This window comes from Podarcis bocagei, assembly GCF_964188305.1.
Source record: "Podarcis bocagei genome assembly, chromosome: 1".
Taxonomy (NCBI): domain Eukaryota; kingdom Metazoa; phylum Chordata; class Lepidosauria; order Squamata; family Lacertidae; genus Podarcis; species Podarcis bocagei.
In genome coordinates, this window is record NC_138125.1 from 11024593 (window position 1) to 11032078 (window position 7486).

Below are 7486 nucleotides of genomic sequence, written 5' to 3' on the forward strand. Positions count from 1 at the left end.
AGAGTTGGGAGGCTGCTCCGATAGGCAGCATGAAGCCTCCCTTCACAGCTTAGTTGTTGGGGTCAGGGAAGGTGGAGGCAGCCTGGAAACTGCACCTTTGAGCCCCTGCACCACCATCACATGGGGACTTCCAAGCAGCTCCTGGAACCAGCTAGAGCCAACTGCTCCGGGCTGCTGAGACTGCAGCTACTGTGTTTCCCAGGGACATTGGATGAAATCCGGGGACATTCCAGGGATGGAATTTGTCCGGGGACTTATTCGCAAATCCGGGGGACTGTCCCCAGGAAACGGGGACGTCTGGTAACCCTACTCTAAGGACATAATGAACTGATTACTCTAGGAATTAAATCTGCGTATGGGTAAAATATACAATGCATTTGTGAGAGGGGGATTATTGCTTGTATTTCATTATGTATTTTGTGTTCTCACTTTGTATTTTTATGTTGCAATCGGCCCTGTGATCTTCGGTTGAAAATACAAATTTAATTAACAACAACAAGAGGGTTTCTGAAGCAAGACACAAGTTTTGTTTGTAGAGACATGTAGGCTGAGTCCCAGGAGAGGCATTCCTGCAGCGTGACATATGAAATGGACTGCATAATCCTTTGTAAGATGCCGATTGCCAATGGAACACTTTTTATAAGCACTTGCATTAACAATTCAGGTAGGTAGCCGTGTTGGTCTGACGCAGTTGGTCGAAATAAAAAATTAAAAAATACCCTATTTTTCGCCCTATACGACACCACCGTCCCATAAGGTGCACCTAGTTTTTTGGGGGGGAAATAAAGGGGGGAAGCCCAAGCTTCCCCAAACCCCAGCCCCCAGAACAGGCAACTCTCCGCAAGCCGTGGGAGCCCAGCACCGGGCTCCCGCGCCTTGCGGACAGCTGCACGAAGCCTGGAGAGCGAGAGGGGTCGGTGCGCACCGGCCCCTCTCGCTCTCCAGGCTTTAGCAAAAGCCTGCATTCGCCCCACAGGACGCACACACATTTCCCCTTCATTTTTGGAGGGGAAAAAGTGCGTCCTATGGGGCGAAAAATACGGTAGTCCAGTAGCTCCTTAGAGACCAACTAAGTTTCTTCTAGGAATAAGCAACAAACTTAGTTGATATCTAAGGTGCTACTGGACTATTTTTTAATTTCGATTGCATTAACAATGATATCCATTTTTAATAATAATAATAATATTGCATTTATTTATTTTTTAAAGATCAGCTGCCTGACAATCATTGGCACAATTTGAGCCTATTGAAAGTGTTTTCAATCAGCCGATCTTTTTTAGCCCAATCCATTAAACACCCAAGCAGTAACATTAACAGACTGTTTAATTCCTTGCCTGTTTGCTTTCTGACGTTTGTTAGCATCTTGGGAAAACTTGCCATCCAGGCCAACGTTTAGCGCTGAACAATTATTGGACAAATCGCAATTAAAACAAAAACCACCGTGCATTTCCGGGGTTTTGAAAAGCTAGCGCTGATCATAGCCACCTCTGCTGCTTCCTAGCACAGAAAGTGAGTCACATTCCCGAATCTTCTCTTGGCTGTAACGTTGAAGACAGTTGGAAGAGGCCCATTGCAGGATCGGTCATAGTTTTTCAGTGGGGCCCTGGGGTATGTTGGTTAAGGGGGTTAGGAACTTCACACCCAGGGGGCAAATTTGCCTCCCCAAGCCTCTCTACGTGGCAGTGATGGTGCCAGGTGTGACTGCTGCACTCCGGCCAAGCCCCACACCTAGGAAAGAGCTCTCCACGGCTGCAATTGCAGTTCTCTGACTTGATTTACCAACTGCACTGGCTCCTGGTGGAGTACAGGGTCAGGTTTAAGGTGCTGGTTTTGACCTACGGGACCGCCTCTCCTGGTATGTCCCACAGAGGACCTTAAGGTCCACAAATGACAACATTTAGGAGGCCCCAAGTCGCAAGGTGGTTAGATTGGTCTCAACTAGGGCCAGGGCCTTTTCAGTACTGGCTCTGACTGGGTGGAATGCTCTGTCACAAGAGACTAGGGCCTTGCAGGACTTGACATCTTTCCGCAGGGCCTGCAAGACAGAGCTGTTCCACCTGGCCTTTGGTTTGGGCTCAGTCTGACCCTTATGTTTCCCTCCCCTTATGGTTTTGATCTATGGGCTACTTTTAAAATGAGGCTGCATTTTAAATTGCATTTTAACCTGTATTTTAAATTGCCCCCCATTATGTTTTTATTGTAATTTTACCAGTGTTAGCTGCCCTGAGCCTAGCTCTGGCCGGGGAGGGCAGAGTATAAATAAATTTTATTATTATTATTATTATTATTATTATTATTATTATTATTATTATTATTATTATGCTCTACGGGCTGAGCTAAGGATCCGCAGGAAAGGGACTGAAAATAAAACTGCCAATGGGATAATCTATGGTTTCAATGCATGTGGAATGTTATGTACAGTTTTGGGTATTGCAGGATATTGTAGAGCTGGAAAAGATTCAGAAAAGGACGAGGAGGAGCCAGTCTTTGTACCAAGCGGGAGCAGCGAGAGAGCATCCTGTGAGAGCATCCATGGCCGCTGCTGCCAGCCTCTTCCCTTGGGCAGCTCTTAGCAGCTGCTGGAGAAGCGGGCGAAGAGGAGAGGCTGCCACCACTGATGCTCTAGCTGAGATTACTGCATCGCAGGGGGGTTGGACTAGATGACCGCTGGGGTCCCCTCCCACTCAACAGTTCTGCAGTTCTATGATTCTGATTTCTGAGCAGGTGCGTCTAGGATTGCAGCGTTAGCCATTACCACTCTAAACAAGCTCTCGGGGTCGCTTTTGTTCTCGGAGTAAACAAGCAGGTGGTGATGCTGAGTCTTTCGCACAAGCAGCCTCCCCAGTCAATGCCTCGTTTCACAGGAGAACTGGTTTTCAAAGGCATCCGGTTCCCGACGCAGCCTTTTGGTGGGTCTCCAGGTCTCGCAGCTGTTGCATTAGCGGCACCGGGACAAAGCTGCAAGCTTTCTCTGCCTTGTTCCGGCAATGTCATTTGGGAGACTCCTCAGGCAAACCGTGTACATCCCTCTCCTAACTCAGCTGGAGCAACTAATAATAATAATAATAATAATAATAATAATAATAATAATAATAATAATAGTAAGGTAAAGGGACCCCTGACCATTAGGTCCAGTCCTGACCGACTCTGGGGTTGCGGCGCTCATCTCGCTTTATTGGCCAAGGGAGCCGGCGTACAGCTTCCGGGTCATGTGGCCAGCATGACTAAGCCTCTTCTGGTGAACCAGAGCAGCTCACGGAAACGCCGTTTACCTTCCCGCCAGAGTGGTACCTATTTATCTACTTGCACTTTGACGTGCTTTTGAACTGCTAGGTTGGCAGGAGCAGGGACCGAGCAACGGGAGCTCACCCCGTGGTGGGGATTTGAACCGCCGACCTTCTGATCGGCAAGTCCTATATTTTATTTATACCCCGCCCTCCCCGGCCAGAGCCACTTGAGACTCTTAATCCCAGGGTTGTGGGTTTGAATCTCGCATTGGGCAAAATATTCCTGCATTGCAGGGGGTTGGACTAGATGGCCCTCACGGTCCCTTCCAACTCTACAATCCTATGATTTTATGGAATTCTCCTTTTTCCGCAGCTCCCACCCCCCATCAACATCTTGTAAGCTATTTCAGTATAGGGCTAGAGTCATGAACGCCCTTTCTTGCACTTGTAAACTGGTACAAAACAGCTGGGCAGTTGAATATGTGGATGTTCATCACTAGAGCAAAAATGAGTTCCTGCTGAATTTGTGCAGGTCAAAAAACTCACTCAAGGAATAAGTGAAGTTTAATATTTCAGTCACAGACCAGTTCCAGCCCACATAAAATATCAAGGAAGTCATAAAACACGATAGGGATAGATTTGAATTTGCAATTAGGTATAACAGGGACAATACAGATATAGCAACAGTTAAAAAAATATATAAATTAAAACTTAGTCACTAACATATAACCTAAAATTATCATTTAAGGCCTTAATCATTATGATAGCATAGCTTGTTCCCTAAGTTTTATGGCAATCACACAGAATTTAGCTACCCTTAACGCAAGGAATAAGAGTCTTCCCCGAAAATAAAAGTTAGTGACCATTTCTAAAAACTTAGCGTCCTTTTAATTTGACCCTTGCTAAAAGTTTCATATTTTATTCTGACAAAATTGATAATTCAGTATGTGAATAATGCATATATATATGTGTGTGTATATGTATATGCGCGCTTTTGGAGATCCGGAGGGTGGCAACATGAGAACAGGGCCTTCTCTGCAGTGGCTCCCTGTCTGTGGAATGCTCTCCCTGGAGAAGTTCGCCTGGCGCCTTCATTATACACCTCTAGGCGCCAGGCAAAAATGTTCCTTTTCAACCAGGCCTTTGGTTGATCCAATTTACATCTTATGACCTTTTAAAAATGTGAGGGGGTTTTTGGGGGGGGCTATTGGGTTGTTGTTTTTATTTTTATTAGGCATTTTGTGGTTTTAGATCTTGATTTTATTCTGTGAACTGCCTTGAGACCCCTGAGTATAGGGCGATATATTAACAACAACAACAACAACAATAATAATAATTTATTATTTGTACCCCGCCCATCTGGCTGGGTTTCCCCAGCCACTCTGGGCGGTTTCCATAGAAACCAAAAAACACTAAAATATCATACATTAAAAACTTCCCTGAACAGGGCTGCCTTAAGATGTCTTCTGAATGTCAGGTAGTTGTTTATCATTTTGACATCTGATGGGAGGGCGTTCCACAGGGTGGGCGCCACCACCGAAAAGGCCCTCTGCCTGGTTCCCTGTAGCTTTGCTTCTCGCAATGAGGGAACCGCCAGAAGGCCCTCGGAGCTGGACTTCAGCGTCCGGGCAGAACGATGGGAGTGGAGACGCTCCTTCAGGTATACTGGGCCGAGGCCGTTTAGGGCTTTAAAGGTCAACACCAGCACTTTGAATTGTGCTCGGAAACGTACTGGAAACAACAACAACAACAATAATAATAATTTAAAACTGAAAGGCAATGCCAGAAGTCAGCAGGAAAAAAATCCAGGTGATATACTGTACACACCTAGATGGAAAAACCACCTTTCTGCAGAGTCAGAATATAATTAGCACCGGCTGTTGCTAAGGTGAGGCAGCTCTCAGGTTCTGACTGGCCGCTCCCTGCAGCTGTAACTTTCTCCTGGGTGGGGCAAAGGCTGCTGGGATAAAGTCTGGCTTTAAATAAATAAAACAATTGTCGAATCAAATTGGGCTGTTTTTAACCAGCCAAATCTCTGAGCAAAGCCCATAGCATAGTTGCAAAAACAAACCCCCAAACCCTAATCTTTACGACACAACCACCCTGTAAAGTAAATCAGTATCATAACAGCATCTGCCATAGGCAAAGCATCATCTGCGGTACTTGAAGTCTCTTGAAGTCATTTCTTTTTGCTTAGGATTTCCCTGACCTAGAAGAATGGTCTTGTTATTTATGAATTATTCTTGATGTTTTTACCTGTTCCTGTTTTTTTGTTTTTTTAAAAAATGCTGTTTTCCTGGCTGTGATGTCCCATCTCACTATTTTATTCTGTAGTTTTAGAGTTTCTGCATTATTTGTGTATACCGCTTGAGGGCATTGAAAACATTAGGCGGATTAGGAATGGCTTTCATTTAATTTTTTTAATTAAAACATGTAAAACATTGGGGAGCAGAACTTGAAAGACAGCAGCTCCCCTACAGATGTGGTCACTGTGGTCCAAATCAAATCCTCCCTCTCTGGCCCTAGCAACCTCCAGCTTTCCTGGACAAAACACCCTTCCTTGATTCTTTTCCACCTGGCGTACTTTGGTATGGAATCAACTTTGGTAGTCCCTGTCGACAGTGGTGTTTGATACCCACTGAGAATGGCGGGTCGGAAGGAAGAGAGCCCATAGGTGGAGCCAGAGCCAATGACAGGATTGTTGTTGTTTGTTGTTTAGTCATGTCTGACTGTTCGTGACCCCATGGACCAGAGCACGCCAGGCACTCCTGTTTTCCACTGCCTCCCGCAGTTTCGTCAAACTCATGTTCGCAGCTTCGAGAAGATTGTCCAACCATCTTGTCCTCTGTCATTCCCTTCTCCTTGTGCCCTCCATCTTTCCCAACATCAGGGTCTTTTCCAGGGAGTCTTCTCTTCTCATGAGGTGGACAAAGTATTGGAGCCTCAGCTTCAGGATCTGTCCTTCCAGTGAGCACTCAGGGCTGATTTCCTTCAGAATGGATAGGTTTGATCTTCTTGCAGTCCATGGGACTCTCAAGAGTCTCCTCTAGCACCATAATTCAAAAGCATCCATTCTTCGGCGATCAGCCTTCTTTATGGTCCAGCTCTCACTTCCATACATCACTACTGGGAAAACCATAGCTTTAACTATATGGGCCTTTGTTGGCAAGGTGATATCTCTGCTTTTTATGAAGCTGTCATGGATCACTGCCTTGCTGTGGAAAAGGGGCTTGAATAACTCAGAGAAGCTATGAGCTATGCTGTGCAGAGCCACCCAAGATGGACAGGTCATAGTGGAGAGTTTTGACCAAACGTGATCCACCTGGAGCAGGAACCGGCAAGCCACTCCAGTATCCCTGCCAAGAAAGCCCCATGGACAATGACAGGATTAGCCAACACATTCTAGTTTTTTCCCATCCTACTTCCAGGGAACTGGCCCATTGGCAGACCAACTCTGCCTTACACAGTGCTAAAATGTGCTGGTGGAGGGCAAGATATTTTGAGAGGTGTTTATATTTCAAAGTCTTTTATAACAGGACCAGATCCAAGCTCAATGGCAGGGGCTTCTTGTTCATGTCCTGCTTCCCAAATTACTTTAGGTGGCTGTCTCATGTGAGCATCAGAACTGCCTGAGCTGGGATTTCAAAGGTTTCTCTGTACCATCTTCCCCATTGCAGAAGTTCACGCTGCTGGATCACACGCGCACCTGTTCCTAGGTGGCAAGGCTGCCCCGCGCCTGTGCTTTCTAAAAACCTGCGCAACATCCACGCCTCTATTTCCAAGGGCAATCCGAGGGCGCCGCCAGTGGATCGGGCGCAAAACCCGCGCAGAGCTCTTACGTCCTTCTCTGCTTGCCAAAATCCCACGGCGCGCTGTTCCACTCACCACCAAGTAAGCCCGCTCCGAGCAGGTGCCCTCCCTGCTCCTCCTCCCGGCCTTCCCCGCCACGTGCTGTTTGTTTGTTTGCGCGCTGGCCGGGTCGAGGCGGGCGGCGAGGAACTGCACGCTAGGCCGGGAGCGAGAAGGGAGCCTCCTTGTTCCTTCTCTCCCGGGGGCGGACTGTCGGGCCGGCGGCCAAGGCGAGGCGCGGCGCTCCAACCCCCGCGCGCTCCCTTCTTTCCATCCGGGGCGGCCGCCGCGATCCCGCCGGAGAACCGCAGGCAGCAATCGATCGGGCCGAGCGGCACCGGCTCCGGGGCGTGGTTTGCGCGGCAGAGGGAGTCGGAAACCCCCCGGCGCGGCGGGGAAGGAGAAGGACT